Source organism: Cryptomeria japonica, chromosome 10, assembly GCF_030272615.1.
Source record: "Cryptomeria japonica chromosome 10, Sugi_1.0, whole genome shotgun sequence".
NCBI classification, from domain to species: Eukaryota; Viridiplantae; Streptophyta; class Pinopsida; order Cupressales; family Cupressaceae; genus Cryptomeria; species Cryptomeria japonica.
In genome coordinates this window covers 278,941,272-278,962,245 of record NC_081414.1, presented here as the reverse complement: position 1 = coordinate 278,962,245, position 20,974 = coordinate 278,941,272, and the positions used below count along the sequence as shown (strand labels likewise).

General features: G+C 36.7%; 1 pseudogene; it reads right to left on the bottom strand.

Moving 5' to 3' along the window:
* Positions 1-625: 625 nt before the first annotated feature.
* Positions 626-20,974, bottom strand: part of LOC131036057 (MADS-box protein JOINTLESS-like) — a 124,361-nt pseudogene continuing 104,012 nt past the window's right edge.

Sequence of the window (20,974 nt, the reverse complement as noted above, 5' to 3'; positions counted from 1 at the left end):
ATTCAGGATTGATTTTTTGGTTGTACACTTTGGTTGGGTCTGGTCTCTCTTATTAATTCGGGATTGAGTTTTTCATTTTGTATATGGTTTATATATACTTCAGCTAGTTTTGGGCTCTCCTGCTCTTCGAAGATTGAGTTTTCTTTCCTTGTTCTGTATTTTTGTTATAATTAATAAAATTTTAGTGGCTTTAGCCACTTTTATCGATAAAAGAAAAAAAGTTCAACTAGAGGACAACAAACTTAGACTAGGAAATTCATACAGAATTTATAAAGAATATGTATCAATATTGTCCTTTTTGAACACATGTAAACATCAAAATAATTAATTTTTAAATAAAAAATAGAAAAGTGTAGATCCACTTACAAGGTTTCATTTAATAGGGGAGGAGGTCAATTTCATAACCATAAAAGTGAACCACAACAACAAACTTAATTTGTTTATTTTTATAAGTGTTAACTTTTTAATTTTCTAACACGTCGATAAATTAGTTGACAACATAAATATTGCAAACTAAAAACTAAATATTATATTTATATTAATTCAAATTATAAATATTATATAAATAACATAATAATTTGTCTCCTTTTTATGTTAAATTGAATTATTTAATCACTGGAAATTAATTGATTATTTATGTGAATTTTGTTATTTTCTCCTATAGTAATATACAATAATAGTATACCTTTGTTGATCGAATTTTAAGCAAACCAACTTCCAACATTCGTTCTAGGCTTTGTAACTCTTCTATGGTTATCCCTTCAAGGTCATGTCCATCCATATGCCTATGAGAAGCCAACAAATAAATTCTTGGTTAAAAAGGGCTATTTACTCACAATAAATAGTAGTTTTATGTTTTCAAATAACATTTATTTATATTTTACCTCAAAGTATAGTTGATGTTTTCCATTTCTTCTGTAATCCTTTCGAAGTCTTGATTATCAAACTGCAAGTACATTAAAAAAAGATTAGTAAAGCATTTAAGGTTAGTATACCTTTACAAAAATGTTGTAATGGTGCCTTTATAATTACCTGGCACATAAATATTTATTGATATTGTAGTATGTCCAACATTCACACTTTTTTAGACCAAAACTCTCCAAGTATACCTCAATCCCTAATGTTTATCCACCTAGATATCCTTACATTTGTAGTAGTATCTCTTGGGTACAACTATGAGTGGTAGTGTTCACAATATTGAAAAGCTATTTTTTCCCATTTTAATGTTAAAATTTTTACTCTGATTTACATCTCAATCATTTGCCACATCAAACCACCATAAAAAATCACAAAAAATTTATTAAATAAAAATATTTTCATGAATGCATACAACAATTTACAATAAAAGAACTCACATAAATTAAAAAATATATACATAAAAAAATATAACAAATGTAATTACTATATGTGTTTAACTATATATGAAAGAAGTGTATGTTGTCAGGTTATCTCGCACCATATAAAATGGGTGAATGATGATCTTGAGGGGTAACACAAGGTGAAGGGAGAGTTGGAGCCCACTATTTCGCAACATCAAAGAACGAAGGTTCGAAGCACTCCGGGAAAAGTCTAAATAATTGTGATGAGTGAAGCATTCTACTATCCTACACAGTCAAGGAAAGAAATGAGGAAGACGAGATAAGAGGAGTGTTGTGAGATAATAGGTTGCCGCGAGTAGCAAGGAAGTTCTTACCCCACACGAGTTAAAAGGTTGCACAAGGTGTGGTGTGGGCTAACAGGAGTGAAGAGAGTAGTGATCCCCACTATCTCGCATTGAGAGAATAGAGGAAGTATTTCGTTGAATCTTACCTCGCACGGGTAAAATGGGCTCATAAATGATGATGCAGAGCAATGAGGGGAAAGAAGATAGTGGCTCCTGCCATCCCGCAAACATACATGCGATGCAAAGAATACAAAAGGGTTTAAGGTCATTGTGATTGTTAGAGGTGACTTAGTCGACACATTGGCTACTCGATAGGCAAAATGGTCCATGTGGCAATTGTCCAAGTTTGACCAAGCGATTTGGATGTCCAATGAGAATATTTTGATGATACATTTGCATGCCGATAGGGAAGATAATCCATGTGGCTATTGAACAAATTTGACTAGGTGACTTGGACATTGAATATGAAGACATATAGCAAGTAAGGACATTGAATATGAGGACATGTGGCAAGTAGGCACATTGAAAGGAGATCCGATATGCAAAGGTCTATGCCTGAGGATGGTGGATTTTAAATGAGGTTGTTGTTGATCCAATTAGAGCAAAAGGATGCAGAATGCATTAATGGTGATTCTGTTGGTATTTGGCATAACTGATGCAGATCAGGTCATGCAGTTGAAGTTGGATGACTGCACCAATAAAGGATAGAAGTCTATTTGTGATGAAGAGATTGAGATTCTATGAATAGATGACAAGATCAGTTATTTGTGTTGTCATTGCTGGCAACTGATGTTCCTGATATTTTGTTTTAGCGAAAGACAGGGTTTACCGGCAGTGGACTAAAGTCTATGAAATAGGACTTTAACCGGTAAAGCAAAATTATTTTGATTGGATAGATCGATTGGCGATGACTGGTGATTTGTGGTTTGGATGGTGAACTTGTATCATGGAAACGTGTATGTGACGAACCGAAACTTGTGATGATTACCGGAAGGTGTGTTTCAATTTCTGATGAAGTTTTGCTAAGGTTTTAGTAGGGTTTAAGGATCGGTGAAGAAATCATCAAACCCGTAATGATTTCTGTTATGACGGTGATCTACAGTGAGTTTACTTAAAGTTGGTAACACGACACAACCCGTGTGAAATATTTAATAGCTATTTTAGCGTGATTCAAGGAAGATTTTCTTGGGAATCAGTGAAATGCTTTGGAGAGTGTTTTGAGGATATAGATTGGATTTCCATGATGAGTTATGATCATCAACGATTGATATTTCATTGTAATTTGTTGTTATGATCTAGATAGTGATCTGCGATGATCTTTTGTGATCTCATTGTAAATTCATGATGTAATTAGGTTTTGTGGCCGACCTAGTTGAGATGGCTATTTATTTTGACACAGTTGATGTTTATCTGATCAAGCAAGTAGAAAAGTGAAAGTAAGCAGATCATTCTTTTATAGTTGTTCCCTAACAATTGTAGCAAGTTAAATCCCTTGATCGGGTAGGTTCTAACAGGCCTTAAACATTTAAGTCCCCTAACAGGGCAGCTCTCAAAAGAGTGTTAAATCCTCTCACGAGGTTGATCCTAACAAATCATCAATCTCCTAGTCGAGTTGCAAGGCAAATCCCCTAACCAAGTGACTCCTAACAAGGTCTGCTCTTAACCGGGCATATTGTAAGCTTCTAACAAGGCTAAGCTCCTAACAGGGCGTACTTCGAAAGAGTACAAATATTTGTGGGTGCCAACTCCCACCATGGTTTTTTCCCTATTTGTGTTTCCAGGTCAAAAACTTATGGTGTTTATGTGTGGAATGTTTTTCATGTGATGTTCTTGTTTATATTTCATTTCATGCATTATTTCTGAGTCACTGGTTATGATTTTTATCAAAAGTTTATCAGAAGTTACTGGTACTAATAAGAAGTTGTTTGATAAAGTATTTGATCTTATTGATAAGGTTAATGAGTTGGTAATTGATCAAGCTTATATGATTACTTTGGTGGTGAAAGTATTCGTAAATGATTTGATTAATGTGTTAATAAAATCTGATAAAGAGGTTATTAGATCTGATTAAAGAAGTTGAGATATTTGTTAAATAGTTTCAGATCTAAGATAAGCTGAAATAAGTTTGATTTTGAGTTTATTTTGAATTGGTCTTAATACTGATTCACCCCCCTCTCAGTATTAGCCGGATCCTCATAGGATTAAGAGATTTTGTACCAGACTAGTGTGCGGCTCGAGATGATCGACAGGAAGGATATCAAATCTTATGGCCAGGTAAATATTACTAATATTGTAATTTGAACTCAGTGATCGAACTGAAGAAGGAAGATGCTACAATTAATGATGACCGCCAAACAATCTCCAGAGTTGATACCGAAGATCAAATCAGCTTGATCTCTTAGATGTACATTTGAACTTCATCTCTTGGCAGGAATGTATGTGTACTCTCGAGACAGAGAGTGGTCAAACAAAATGGATGAGGTGTTTGATGATGTGGTGCGTGGAACCACCACGATGGTAGTATTGACCTAGCCTTTTTGATCAAATCTAGAAGATTGACGGTCCAGATTTAAAGTTTGTGCAGGATACAGGGAAGAGCATTTTTTTTAGCATCTAGGAGCTTGAATTGTCGAATGGAGAAAATGCAAAGAATCTAAAACTGACTAAATGGACGAATCTAATGCAACATAGGAAATTGTACATATCATGTTGTATGATAGTGATGCAAACTATGTTTGTTTGACCTGTGATGAGTTATCATCTGGCCAACCTCATGGAGGTGAATGCTGAGTATATAAAGAGTATGTAAGTCAGCATGAAGAAGGAGAGTATATGTGAATGATTGATGAATGTAGAGATTATTGTTAGTTGTCGAACACAGAAGGAGAAAGAGTTGCAAAGTTGGGCTAGACCAAGAAAAAGAAAAAGAGTAGCAAAAGGAAGATGAGAGTTGCAACTGTGTGGGAGCTCCAAGAAAAAGAAGAAATAGTAGAATGAAGTCATGAAGAGAAGAGTTTAGCGACCAAAGAAGTGCAAAGATGTGGTAGAGTGGTTGTAGAGCACATATAGAAGTGTGTGCAGACCAGAGAGTGAGATAGAGAGCTATAGAGACCTGAGACCAAAGAAGTGCAGAGTTGAGGCAGATAGCACAGTGGGAGGAGGAATAATTAGAGCAGAAAGCAAAGAGTTGGTTGCAGAAAGGAGAAGATGATAGAAGGCACAGAGCAGAGATTGACGTCAAAGGTCAGAGGGTAGAGATCAAAGCTTGTGAGAAGGAAATAATCAGGTCAATCTCAAGAGAAGAACAAAAGTGAGTTATAAAAGTTCATGTGTAACAAGGTGCTTAAACTATTTTTAAATACTTACTCATTATATTTCTTTGAGTGGGTACTTAGAGAAGGGGTATGTGCTCCTTTGGGTTGGTGCCTATAAAGCCAGGGGTTGGTGCTACTTTGGGTTGGTGCCCATAAACTTCAGGGGTTGGTGCTCCTTTCAATTGGTGCCCATAAACGTTGTAATCAACGTTTCATTTTGAGACTGGAATTGAGCAATAGACTACACTTGCATTTCTCATAGAGGTTTTTCCCCGCTGTGGGTTTTCCTCATATCTCTGGTGTTATGTGTTTCCCATGTGTGTATGTGCAAATGTGTTCAGTAACTCTGCTCATAGTTTTGATTATTTATATTAAAGCTTTATAGTTAAAAAAAACTATTGCCACTGGTTCACCGCACTCTAAGTGGTCCATTATGTTTCTTCAAGAATAAAAGTGTTCTTCAACATAGGAAAAAGCTTAAAGAAGAATAATCTCCATTATGGGTTGTGTAATGGACTTGAACCTACTAAGTATCTATTGAACCCAAGGAACGACTTAGTAGAGGGACGGGGGGTGAATCAGTTTGGAACTTGAAAACATATTAATTATAAACAACATTCAACCCTACAAAACACTACTGAAAAACTTACTAACCATTAATACATGAACATCCAATTTTATGTGGAAAACCCAAACAGGAAAAAAACATGGTGAGAATCTAACTCACAATATGAATAACAACGATTACAAAGTTTTAGGCTCACTCCCAAGGAACAAAAACACCTTATGGACTTGCAAAACTGAGGCACACAAGCTTAGGCAAGATACAAGATAAGGACTTGCTCAACTAAGGCTCACTACTTAAGGGAAATATAGAAAAATGATGCTAGAAGTCTTGGCATTTGCATGAAGATTGCATTAATGATATGTTACGTTATCATTGATGTCAATTAACTGGTAATGATATTGTTGTAATGTTGTTTTTAAACTGGTAGGAAGTGCTAGTGAAGGAAACTGTAACTGGTAGGTAAGTTTGTGGAGTGAACCAGTATTGCTAAGTATTGGAGAGTTGAATCGGTAAACCCTACCTATTGATTTAATAAACCCTAACTGATTAAGTTTGGTGAATTGGTTATATTGGTTCATGATCTGATGATGAGCGATAATGATTATGACACAAATGCATATTGTATGAAGAGAGTTTCAAAGTGTTTTTGGCGTGTTGAGGTAACAATTTTTGTTTAGGAATGAGCAAGTATATTGCATATAATGCAAAGTGCATGATGAGTTACTAAGTTCGATGAAGTGGTGATCAAGGAGCGGTTGAGGCTTCCTTGAATAATGTGTAGATATTGTTATATAATCCAACGGTCATACTTCAACTGACTTGTTTGTAATCTCTATGGTAGAATTAGGTTTTTGTTGTGTTACCGACCTAATTGATTTGTTTATAAGGTCGATGAGTTGTTTAGTTTCAGAGTTGGCAAAGTTTCAGTTGAGTGTGTGTTTGTGAAACCAGATGATGTATGTGCAGTTTGACTAAAGGCGGATAGGAGCATGAAAAGGATCTAAACAAGCATGTATAGTGCTATTCAAACAAATCAGCAAACCCCTATTGTCAAACCCCTGTTGTTTTCTAACAATTACAGCAGTTGAAATCCCTTAACCAGGTAAGCTCTAACAAGCTTGGTGTTATTCAAATCCTCTAACTAGGTGGTCCATTGCTTGGATTTTAAATCCTCTACTGAGGTTACTCCTCACAGGGTATTGCTTCTACCAAGGCATTATAGTCAATCCCTTAACCGGGTGGTCCCTAACAGGATCTGTTCTTAACAGAACTTTTTCTAAAGTTTTAACAGGCTTGGCTCCTAACAAGGCGAACTTCAGAAGAGTTCAGATAATTATGTTGTAAGTCTCATCTCACCGTGGTTTTTCCCATTTGGGTTTCCACGTCAAAAATATTGTGTCAACTGGTGAATGTTTTTGTGGTTATGTTTATTATGGTTGATTTGCTTAACTACTTAATCCACTTTGATAAGTCATGATAACTAGCAGCAATATGAAATGAAGTTTTACTTATGTCAGTAAAAGTATTTGAATGTTTATGAGTTTCAAGTTGTTTACTATTAATCTGTTATAACAGACAACTGGTTTAACTTGACAGTGATATTGCATTGATAGTTCTAAGTTTACTTTGAGAGGTTGATTTTGAGATTGGTGAAGTTAATAGTTAATATCAGTTTTTCTATCTACTGATTCAACCCCCCTCTCAGTATTTGACCGGATCCTTGTTCTTTCATCATACCATCAATTGGTATCAATGCATCTTAGGTCCTCCAAGGTCTAAGCCTAACAACTTGAGGTAAAGATATTGCAGAACAGGATGAAGAAGGAAGTTCCGAAGTTTAATAGTAAAATATCGAGTGATAGAATAAAAATTTATATCAACAATCTTGGAAATCAATACTGGGAACATGTTGGTACTCAATATGTTGCACCTAGTGGGATTATGACTGATGATCAGAAGAAAGAGCAACAAGAAAACAATCAAGCACTGGAGGCTATTATCAGTTCTTTGTCTGATGCAGAATATGTTGATGTCCATGGTTTGGAGACTGCATATGAGGTATGGAAGAAACTTGAAGAGATTTATAGCGGTGATGAACATGTGAAGATTGCCAAGGAAGAGAGTCTAAGAGGAAAGTTTGATGAACATGTAGATGGCTGAAGGTGAGAATATCCAACAGTATGGTCAAAGGATAAAAGAGATAGTTGGTGAGATCAAGAGTGCTGGTGGTAAAGTGGAAGATGCCACAATAGTTAGTAAGGTGTTGAGAACCCTACTACCAGTTTATGCTATCCGAGTTGCAGCTATTCAAGAGCTAAAGTCTATTGATAAAACTAAGGTAACCCTTGACTACATCATTGGTAAGCTTACTGCTTTTGAATTAAATGGTTATGATGGTAGTGTTCAGAAATTAGAGTTTGCATTTAGAGCTTTAGTTTGTAACCCAACTATGAGGAAAAGTAGAGATGTCAGTAACAGTTATGAATCTAGATCCAACAGAGAAGCTGATGATGAAGACAGTTTGGTTGAGCTTGAAGCATTGTTGGCCAAGCGGTTGCCCAGAGGAACTGGTAAATATAGAGGTAAATTACCTTTGAAATGTTTTCCATGCAACAACTATGGACACATTCCAGCTAACTGTCCTAATGGTGATAATGAGCACAAGCGAGAGAAGTTCAAGAAGTACAAGGGTAAAGGCAAAAGAGATTGTCTTATTGCAGTTGATGGTGTTATCACTGATGAGGAATCTGATGGTGATGCTAATGAAGACATTGTGTTTGTAGCCATTAAAGAGGAAACATCTGATCAGAAAGCTTTAGTTTCTTGCATGGATAATTCTGATGATTGGATCATTGATAGTGGTTGTTAACATCACATGACCGGTGACCGGAGCAAATTTCTTTCTTCGAAGGAATTTGATGGCAGAGTTGTAAGATTTGGTAATGACTCACCCTGCATGGTTAAAGGTAAGGGAACTATTTCTGTTAAAGGAAAGAGCAATGCATATGATGTCTACTAGGTTGAAGGTCTAAAGCACAATCTTTTGAGTGTTGCTCAACTCAATGACAGAGGATATCCATTGGAGTTTAAGAATGGTATATGCAAAATCTATGGGAGCAAAGGTGAACTGATTGCAACCGACAAACAGACTAAAGGTAACTTAATTCACCTGAATCCTAGAGTTTGCAACTGTTTAATTGTTAAAGTAGATGATAGTTGGATTTGGCATAGGAGTTTTGTCATATAAATTTTGATAACATTGTTAAAGTGAGTAAGTCCAAGACAGTGAGAGGTTTGCCTCAGTTGGACAAACCGGTTAATGCTCTATGTAAGGAATGTCAATTGGGAAAGATGGCATCCTCAACTTTCAAGAGTAAATCTTTTTCGGCGGAACATCTGTTAGATTTGGTTCATACAGACCTCTATGGACCAATAAGGACAAAAAGTATTCAAGGTGATAGATACTTTATGATCTTCATTGATGATTTCTCAAGAATAATGTGGGTCGCATTCTTGAAGGATAAAACAGAAGCATTTAGTAAGTTCAAGGCATTCAGGGCCTTAGCTAAAAAGGAGAGTGGCAAGAAGATAAAATGTCTGAGGACCGATCAAGGCGATGAATTTACTTCTGAGGAATTCACTAGATATTGTGAAGAAAATGGTATCAAACGGCAGCTTTCTGCATCAAGGACACCATGGCAGAATGGTATTGCAAAGAGAAACAACCGATCAGTTGTTGAAGTTGCTAGGATGATGTTGATACAAGGAGGTGTACCGAAAACTTTCTAGAGAAAAGCTATAAGCACAACAGTCTACACTATGAACCAGATTTTGGTAAAAAGAGGTAAGGACAAGACTCCTTAGGAATACTGGTATGGAAGATCACCTAATGTTAGTTATTTCAAGATATTTGGCAGCAAATGTTTTATTAAGAGAGGTGACTACGTTAGCAAGTTTGAGGCTAAAAGTGATGAAGGTATATTTCTTGGTTATTCCACCAAGAATAAGGCCTACAAATGTTATAACAACCGGACACAGAAAATCATTGAGAGAGACGATGTTCGAGTGGATGAGTATCCTGAAGTCTCAGGAGAAAAAGGATGAAGATCCTTGCATTTTGTTTTTGGAACCAGAACCTGTGAAACCTGAAACCAGTAAAGAGAATGTTGTTGTACCAGTTCAACCGGAACAAGTAGATTCAGAAGAAGATGATGGTAATGAAGAAGAAGAACCTGAAGATAATGATCATGTTACTCTGAGGTATGTGAGACTCAATCACAATCTTAAAGAGATTATTGGAGATAAGGATGTTGGAGTGTTAACTAGAAGAAGAATTAGAGAAAATTCTTCCATGATCTCCATTACTAAGCCTAGAAATGCTAAGGAAGCATTTGGAGATGATGATTGGGTTAAAGCTATGGAGGAGGAGCTTGAACAAATTGAGAAGAACAATACATGGACCCTAGTACCCTAACCAGTGAATAAAAATGTGATACGTACTAAGTGGGTATTCAGGGGATATGGAGGGTCAAGTGCTCCTAAAACCAAATTCGACCTCTAGGGCCATATTGCGAACTTAAAACTCCCCAATTCTCGCAAAATCGCCTAAATGTAAAGAAAGAGTTAAGGCCTACAATGACGTTGAAATGCTGATTTTCCCCAAGGGATACAAAGGAGATAAAGGGTGCAAAGTGCCAAGGTTGACAAACTCACCCAAGTGCCAAAACTCGCACTTTTTAAGTGAAAAGTTGGCAAAATGCCTCAAAGGGCCGAAATTCAGACCTTTTAGCCAAAACATTAGAAAAGTGAAAAGTTGGCAAAATGCCTCAAAGGGCCGAAATTCGGACCTTTTAGCCAAAACATTAGAAAAGTGAAAAGTTGGCAAAATGCCTCAAAGGGCCGAAATTTGGACCTTCTAGCCAAAATGTTAGAAAAGTGAAAAGTTGGCAAAATGCCTCAAAGGGCCGAAATTCGGACCTTTTAGCCAAAATGTTAGAAAAGTGAAAAGTTGGCAAAATGCCTCAAAGGGCCGAAATTCGGACCTTTTAGCCAAAATGTTAGAAAAGTGAAAAGTTGGCAAAATGCCTCAAAGGGCCGAAATTCAGACCTTTTAGTCAAAATGTTAGAAAAGTGAAAAGTTGGCAAAATGCCCAAAAGGTCCGAAATTGGCAAAAGGCCAAAAAGGTCCAAAATTTTCAAAGTGACCTTTAAGTGAGAATGTGAAAAAGCAAAGTTGGCAAAATGTTCAAAAGGTCCGAAGTTTGCAAAACACTCCAAAATCCCAAAATTAACCATAAAGGGGTGAAAATGTCAAAGTTTTTAAAAGTTTGCAAAAGTGCCCAAAATCCCAAAATTGGCCATAAAGGGGTGAAAATGTTAAAGTTTTAAAAACCTTGCAATTGCTCTCAAACCCCCCAAAAATGTGAAAATAAAATAGTAAGGTGTTAACTTAAAGTTTGCGGAAGTGCTGTTTAGGCTGAATTTTGAAAATGTCTAAGTATGAACTTTTTAAAAAAAACTTTTGGAATGCCCCTCTTGCCCGAAATTGCCAGGAACAACTAAATTCGCGGAAGGAGTAAAAGCGTTGAAACTTGGGAAATTTTCAAATGACCCTCCAGGTGTTAAATTTTAATATTCGTTAAATTAAATTAATTAATTTTTCAAACTGATTTATTGAAATGAAATTGATTGTTCCCAGGTCGCAGGACGTCATTGGACAACCAGGAGAAAAACCTGAAATGCAAATCGAAGAAGGATCGCAATCAAGGCCAGGTGCTGAAGACTGGAAAAGAAAAAAGATGCGGGAACGCACTGTAGGAGCACGAGAGCAACCAAACATTGCGAACTGTGCCGCTAAACAAAAATGAAGTCCACCACTGGGACCAAAGACCAAAGGACACTCTGAATGCTGCAAGTTTATGCCTTGTCGATAAAAAGCACACAACTGGATTTAATTCCAGGAATTCAATTTCTAAAAAGCTAAATTGTTTTATTGTAAAACTGCTTAGAGGCCCCACTCAGATATTTTGAAAGAAAGGGGAAACAAGTCAGTTGTGGACAGTTATGTCCAACTACTGGATAGACTCAAATTGAAGCCAAATAGTGCCAGGTAGTTGAAATTGTGGTTGAATGGATGAGTGAGAATTTAATGTGCATGGGTTAAGGCTGCTAGTTTTTGGAAGGCAGATTAGGACCCTTGGATGCGGTCCATCCTAGCCTTCGATTCAATATTGTAAATTCTATAAAAGGCAGAGGCCTTTCTTTTGTAAAGGGTTAGATGGCTAGAGATTTTTGTTAAATAGTTAGACTCTGGTGAGAGAGTTAGATTTTAGAGTTAGAATAGGTTAGATTTTAAGCAGTAGCATAGAGATGCTGCAGAAATTGTTGTAATAGGCAGCTGAAATCAATATATAAACATTGATTTGGTGTTTATTGTCTTGTTTTCATCCTGTTTGCATGGTTTCTTTCAGTATTTTAGATAGATCTTTATGTTTTGGGTGTGCAGGTATTTGATAGATTTAGGCTCATACCATTGAAGATATAGTGATTATGTATTCTTTTGTATTGTTAACCTGAGCCTTCGATTGTTCTTAGTTCAATTGCAGGTGTCCATCTGAGCTGCACCAGAATTGGGTGCTTAGCCGTGTGTCTCCAGTCTAAAAATCTTCCAAGTCCCTTTGAAGATTGCAGCATTCCTGCAAGGTTGTGAGCTATTCTAGCCAAGCAAGAATTGGTTATGTTGAATCCGTCTATCCGCACACCCATGTTGTTAGTTTTAGATCTCCTAACCCTTTCCTTTTTCTCTTTATTTCGTAGTCTGAGAATCACAGCAGACCACCTTGTTGCAAATCGTAAGTCCCCTTGTGCTCCCAGCAAATCACATCGACCATTGAGTAATCCCGCAGTCAAGACCTGACAAACGAAACCTTGAGGTTGTCCCCTTTGATCAAACGTAAGAAATAGCATTAGGGATTTCCTTATCTCAAGAGAGGATAGGATACTCAGCGAGTGCATTCTATTATGTGTTGGCCAGATGAAGTCGCAAGTTCAACGATTTTAGAAATGTCAACACAGTGCAATACATCTTGGAGTGTTTGCCAAGATACAAGGAGGGCTCTGCATCAGTACAGGTCAATGATTGGAAAATTGCACTATTGTTCACAGCAAACCGGATATATCTCATGCATTTGCTCTAGTTGCTACATTTTAGAAGAATCTGAAGGAAACACATTTGATAGCAACCAAGAGTATTTTCAGATATTTGAAAGGTACTGTTGACTATGGATTATGGTATCCATATGAAGGAAACTTTGACTTCAAGTTGTATACAGATGCAAACTGAGCAGGTAATGTTGATGATAGGAAAAGCACAACTGGCAGAGCATTCTTTCTTAGAGGAAGACTTGTTTCATGGAGTGGAAAGAAGCAGAGTTGTATATCACAGTCTACTGCTGAAGCTGAGTATGTTGCAACTTATATGAATTGTACCCAGGCTATCTAGATGAGGCACATTTTGGAAGGTTTCAAGATGAAGTTTACAGAACCTATAAAGATCTTATGTGGCAATACCAGTGCCATAAATATTTCCAAGAACCCTGTTTTGCATGCATGAACCAAGCATATTGAATTGAAGTATCATTTCTTGTGGGAAAAAGTGCAGAGTAAAGATGTGATCTTAGAGCATGTTTCTACCAAGGAGTAGCTTGCAGATATCTTTACTAAACCTCTACCTAAGACTACTTTTGAGTATCTTAGAAGTCAGCTAGGGGTTGTACCCCTTCATGAGGTGAATTGAGCATGATGTAAAGTACATTAGTCCTGGAGCTACTTGTAGAATTTCACAGCAAGATTGGTGTAGAAGTGGAGTTATTCCACAGGGGGAGCATCAAATTGTAAGTTGTTGATGTTGAATAGTGAAAGTTGACATTGCATGTTTTACTTTCAATTTGGCATTGTTGTCAAAGGGGGAGAATAACTATGTGATTATGTGGGAAATGAATTGTACGATTGACAAAGAGAAGGTCTATAGTTGGTAGTTGAAGGAAGACAAGTTGAAGACAACGAGAGTACATGGTAAAATGTTAAACCAGGAATCCTATTCACAAATCACAACAATCAATGGTATTGATATTTGTATTGCCATCAATGCCAAAGGGGGAGATTGTTGGCATTTGCATGAAGATTGCATTAATGATATGTTATGTTGTCATTGATGTCAATGTACTGGTAATGATATTGTTGTAATGTTGTTTTGTAACTGGCAGTATGAGAGCTAGTGAAGGAAAATGTAACCGGTAGGTAAGTTTGTGGAATGAATCGGTATTGCTAAGTATTGGAGAGTTGAACTGATAAACCTTACCTGTTGATTTGATACACCCTAACTGATTAAGTTTGGTGAATTGGTTATATTGATCTATGATCTGATGATGAGTGGTAATGATTATGACACGTATGCATATTGTATGAAGAGAGTTTCAAAGTGTTTTTGGCACGTTGAGGTAACGGTTTTTGTCTAGGGAATGAGCAAGTATATTACATATAATGCAAAGCACGTGATGAGTTACTAAGTTCGATGAAGCGATGATCAAGGAGCGGTTGAGGCTTTCTTGAATAATGTATAGAGATTGTTATGTAATCCAATGGTCATACTTGAACCGACTTGTTTGTAATCTTTGTTGGCATTAAGTGAACTGGCATGAGCCTTATGTGAACCGGCATGATGACATAATGATATTGTATGCTGTCATTGATGTCAATATGAGACATAGTGTGAACCGGCACATGTGATAAGTGAAGTAAGAGGTACCGGCATATGTGTGAACCAGTATATGCCAAAGTGAAGCGGCACATTTGTTCAAGGTGAACCGGCATATAGTTATGTGAACCGACACATGGAGGCACTGTATGACTACCGATTGGAAGGCAGCTTCCACTTCGGGGTTTCCGGTTGGAGTATCTCAAGTTTGTGTGATTCAATCGGTGATCTTTGCATGATGAGTTAGCAGTATGATGGAGGGTAGATCGTGTTGCCACGTAAGCTCTGTGCGCATGAAGGATCTTGCATGAAAAAGATTTTTCCTATCTACCTCGGGAATGTGCGAAGTTTGTCAAATGGTGATAACGCGTGATGGGTTATCAGCCGCCATGAAAACAGCGGATAATGGACGATGGAGAATGTCTTGAGATCAACTCAAGACTGGTGCATTTAATGCAGTATGATTCAATGGTCAGGATCGAACCGTTTGAATTTCTCAACCTGACAGGTTTAGGGTTTAGGGATTTTGCTACCGACCTGTATGTTCCCTATAAGGTCGATGTTAGGTTTCTGTCTGAAGTTGTTGGCAAAAGTTGTGAGCGTGTATCCAAGGAAAGTGATACGTGATTCTTGCCAGACCAAAGGAGAGAAGAGATACCTGCAAAGTGAATGTGCAGAAGGAGAAGAGGAGCCTAAATGGATCTACATTAGCATTGAGTGCTATTAACAGATCATTGTAATGCCTGTTGATCGTTAACCACTTCAACAGTTGTAAAATCCCCTAACAGGGTAGCCTTAACTGGCTTGATTCAAAATCCCTTAAATCGGGTGGTCTTAACCGACTTGTTTCAAATCCCTTAATCGGGTAACTCGAAGCTAATGAGTTATGAGAAGCTAGAGAAGCTTAGGAGATCCTTTCAGCTATTGAGTTCTTAAAATCCTCTAACAAGGTGACCCTACCGGGTTTAACCCTTAACCGAGCATCCCTTAACCGGGTGATCCCTAACAGGATCGGTTCCTACCAGAACCTATTGTAATGTTCTTAACCGGACAAGGCTCCTAACAGAGCGGACTTCTAAAGAGTTCAAAAAGCAGCTTGTGGGTATTCATCCCCACAGTGGTTTTTCCCAGTTGGGTTTCCACGTGAAAAATATGTGTGTCATGTGCAATGCTTTTGTCTTGTGATGCTTTATTTTATATGTTATGCACATGAAGGTTCTATGTTTTATGCCTGTCTATAAAACATATTGAACACAATGTTGTGAAGATTAGATGGTGAAAGTCTACTAGTTCATGCATGTGAATATTATGATAATGTGGTATTGAGCTAAGAGAAAAGTTTAATGATTGACTAGTTCATGACTGATTGAGCTATACTGGATGTTACTGGTTGCACTCTGTTTTACCGGTATCTCTGTTTATCAGTCATTTGGAGTGTTTGCTGTCAAACCGGTTTTGGACTGTATTTGTGTTTGTACTGATTCACCCCCCCCCTCTCAGTACCGGTTTGGTACTAGTGGTTCATCATTGAGTTATCAATCTCTATGAGAGAATTAGGTTTTTGTTTTGTTACCAACCTAGTTGATTTATTTATAAGGTCGATGAGTTGTTTAGTTTTAGAGTTGGCAAAGTTTCAGTTGAGTGTGTGGTTGCGGAACTAGATGATGTATCTATAGTTTGAGTAAAGGCAGATAGGAGCATGAAAAGGATCTGAACAAGTAAGTGTAGTGCTATTCAAATAGATCAGCAGACCCCTGTTGTTTTCTAACAATTACAACAGTTAAATCCCTTAACTGGGTAAGCTCTAACAAGCTTGGTGTTATTCAAATCCTCTAACCAAGTGGTCCATTAGCTTGGATTTTAAATCCTCTACTAAGGTTACTCCTCACAGGGTATTTCTTCTAGCAAGGCATTATAGTCAATCCCTTAATCGGGTGGTCCCTAACAAGATTTGCTCTTAACAGGGCTTTTTGTAAAGTTTTAACAGTCTTGGCTCCTAACAAGGCGAACTTCAAAAGAGTTCAGATAGTTATGTTGTAAGTCTCATCTCACCATGGTTTTTCCCATTTGGGTTTTCACGTCAAAAATATTGTGTCAAGTGGTGAATTTTTTTGTGGTTATGTTTATTATGGTTGATTTGCTTAACTACTTAATCCACTTTGATAAGTCATGATAACTGGCAACAATGTGAAATGAAGTTTTACTTATGTCAGTAAAAGTATTTGGATGTTTATGACTTTCAAGTTGCTTACTGTTAATCTGTTGTAACAGTTGTAACAGACAACTGGTTTAACTTGATAGTTTAATCTTGACAGTGATATTGCATTGATAGTTCTAAGTTTACTTTGAGAGGTTGATTTTGAGATTGGTGAAGTTAATATTAGTTTTTCTATCTACTGATTCACCCCCCCCCTCAGTAGTTGACCGTATCCTTGTTCTTTCATCATACCATCAAGAAGACTCACTGTCATTCAACAACAACAGAAATAGGAGAACTGGTATGACATGGATCTCTTGAACATGAACTTATCCTTGAATATCATAATCAAGTGACCAATATCATGGCAAACATCTCTGAACACTGTCTCTATCTCTGCACACAGCCTTCTAGAATATATCACCTTTAAAGATCTCCACAATTTGACTTCCGCATATTCACAAACTAAAATCTCCTTGCATATCATTCACATAAACTCCTCATCAATTCACATACATGAACCACACATTCTACCACTCAACTCATCCATCTTCACTCCTTAAATATGAGATAGAACTTCAAAAACCTAATTGATGGTTGACCAAGAAAGAATGAACATTCTCGCATAAAATAAGCCACACAAACCAAAAATACTAAAGGTCATCCACTCTAGGAGAAATAGGGGACCCATATACATCATAAAAAATCCTTCCAAGATAGATCCAATGATCTACACATGCTAGTGCATCCTTTAAGATCAGCATCAAATGTAACATGTATATAGGCATTAAAGCTTGTCAAATAGTCGACCAAAAAGATATTTTTCGATGCAAAATACTCCATGTAGATCTCCATACACCAAAGCGAAACCCAAAATAATATTCCAACTTATCATCTAAAGCATACCTAAACCAAAAAATGCTACAAACAAGATAAACCAATCAGACACACCAATCCACAACATACTAAATATATCACACTCTAATCAACATAACTGGCTTGTGAAACATAAATACCACAAGAGGATCATATTAAGAATATTATAAGAATCATATAATCAAATCCTCTAAACCGCTTGACATAAACTTCAACATATCTAGAGGCCACCAAAGACTTTATGGACCAATTTGACAGACACTCTTCCTATTAGAAAGTAGTAACAATTGACTTCTACAAACCAAAAACTAGAAAACCAAACCAAACTATCAATGAGACACTAAAAATTGTTTCCTCCATATTGCCACAACCACCACTAATTGGAACACCAACACAAGATACATCTAGACAACCAAGTTTGACATCAATGAAAACCACACAAACTCATATTTCCAATAGTATCTTGGTCTCCCTTGCTTATTTAGAAAGACTAATACCTCCCTTTTAATTGGGATAATTGGAAAAACACAAAAGAAACTAGCAAGGTGGAAAGGTAAGTTGTTATTTAATGCTAGCAAATCACTTCTTAATTCCTACATCCAAAGAACCCACACCTTTTACCATTCTCTTCCTAAAATTCTTTCTTATTAAGGTGAAAGGATAGAGCAGGTCCAAAAGAAGTTCTTGTTGTTGGGTATCAAGAAGAAGAGATGGTTGGTACTAGTTTGCTAGGACCAAGTATGTCAAACTAAAATAAATAGAGGGTTTTGACTAAAATATATTAGACTAGTTAAAATATCTATTTGTGATGCAGGAGCATCCATGGTGTAAGGGCAATCCTCCATCACCAAGAATAATTATTTTAATTTTTATATAAATGTTTAGGAATAAATCTTGTAGGAGACTATTTTATGTAATAAAAACCAAATATTTCAATCACTTTCTAATGTTGCTACCTTATTATAATTTAAATTTATTTTGGAGGAAATCTTAAGGGAAAAATATTCACATATGTCCTTCATGGCATGAAAATTGGGAGTTACAACTTGTCATAACTCCTAGTATCTTGCCTTAATGCTTGACACACAAAATGGGCGCCCAAGAGTTTTTTTATTATACAAGCAAGGAGATGACTCTGATCCCTTACAAAAAATAACAGTTCAAATCATCAACCACGAGAAACAACAACCATCCCAAAAATAGCCACAAAACATGAAGTGGGTTGTTCAAATATAAACTATAGCAGATTTGACCCTTCATAGTCAAAACCGCCATTAACAAAAGGTCTTTTAATTTCATATTTAAACTATTAAAATACCTACTTAAACTAGATAAGTCATGACACCCAATCCTAAAAGAATTCTTAGAAATATAAGATTCCATATAAAAATGAATGTTAAAACCAACCAATAGAAACTAAAATGACACACCAGCTACACCCACCTAAGGACCAACACAAATGAAGCAATGATCATAAAGACAATTTTTAGGTTTGAGATGAATGATCAATTCTTAGTAAGCTCCCACAAGTTCTCTTTCTAGTCACCCCAAGCAAAATTGTGTCATTTAGTATCTTCCTTCTTGTCCTCGCTAGTCCCTACTTTCTTTCTAAGCTATTTTTCTTATCTTAGTTTGGTTAGTCACCATACCCATAACCACCTTTTTCATGATGCCATCAGTGATTGTGGTGGGTGTTTTTATAGCTTTTTCAAAATGCTTCTTGTTAACCATGGAGTCCTCCACCTTCCTTTCCACATCCATCATCCTATTCTATAGGTCTACCACTTGCACTTTTAGGTTGGTTACCAAATCATTATCCATGTCATTAACATAACCTTTCTAATATCTTTGATATTAACATCCTTTTCTCGTAAGATCTTTGTATCTTTTTTCAACTATTCCTCATCAGCTTCGTCCTCTTCTTCCACAATCATATTATCACCACTGACTTCCTCATTCTACTCTCCTGCTCACTTTAATCTTTATAATCCGACTCCTTTTTGTTTTCCTTTGGTTTAGGAGTATGCTCATCTTTAGAGTAAATATCAACTTCTTTGTTTTATCCAAACATTGTTTATCTTTGTTATCATTCTCTTTAAGCCTAGCAGTTGTGATTACTAGGGAATCTCTTATTTAGCATTTCCCTGTTTTTTGATGTGGGATTTGTGACCCACAATATCAATTCACTGGCCATATGAAAAAATATTACATAAACAGGGGCCTGCACTTGCAGGAAGGCATACTGCCTAGAGAAAATTGCTCATCACTAAAGAGCCTCACTGACTACAATCTTTATGCCAAAGTAAATTATTGAGAATGAACTCAAGAATGCATCTGCTATGCCAGATAGAGTTTTGGTTCTTGTTCTGCTCTTTACCGGTTCTCAGTCTTGAACTATTACCGGTATTGCTTCTCCTCCAAGAGTGCTCTCCTAGCTATCCATAAATCATTGCATGATACAATATTCACATATAAAAATGATCTCCATACATATATTTAGCATCTCACAATTCTTCTATATGTTTATCTCTATACCCTCTTCTATTTTATTATCTTGATATCTAAATTGACCTAGCAGACTGACTTATATACCTATTACATATGATATGCCTTATGTCGACTTACAATGCATTTACAAAAGATATTCAATGTCAGCCTCGACAATAATTAAAAAATGATTTACAAAATAAATCTTCCTTGATGTCGGCTTCGTGAAGTACTGCTTTGGTTTTCCTCTGACCCCAGCAAAGTGAGAGACTCACTTTTTTTTCAACAACCCCTAATGTCTGATGCAGGAGCATCCCCGGTTCTTCGCAATCTTGCATTAACCAAAATATTTGCTTTCTGTTTTGCAGTGTTAGCATTTTATTATGCATTTTCTGGCATTAGCTCACCGGATCTCGAGGAGTTGGATTTTTTCTTGAAGACATTATCATCTACCTTATTCCCAAACCGCGAAACATTTGGATCATTTTTCAGGAAGTTATCCTACTGGTTTCCAAGACAGTTTTCTGGTACCAGTTTCCTGGACCTAATTGCATTTTTAATCTACCAGAATCAACAGGATCCCTTCCATAGATTCCAGAGCCCTATGTGTTGATTTTGATGTTCTTTGGCGTGTGGTCAACCTTCTCTTTGATCTGCACTTCATCCTTTGGATTTTCCAACATAATTTCTTTGGCGGAGGCCGACCTTGTTGTTTTTACACGTTAGGTCTTGTTCTTCAGCATTTGATCCTTTTTGAGCCGACCAAATCCCCTTGGATGGTATAAATCATTGTAATTGAGCATTAGAATAGAAGAAGTTAAGAGATAGACCATAGAAGATAGATCTTAAGATTTGAGGTCACGGTTGTGACATGTTACGTAATTAAACATGTTTTAGCAAGCCAATGAGTCGGTTTCTATAACTCGGATCTTACCGGTTGATTGTAATCAATTTTCATGATATAATATATTCTGTTATGTATTACCTCCATCATATCCTTGTGTTTCCGTTGTGTTTACTCTTGTTGACCGGTCCGGATTGATCTCTTTGGCATCCCGCCTAACCAATATTACCAAAGAATTTCAGTTGGATGAAGACTTGCATACAACTCTTG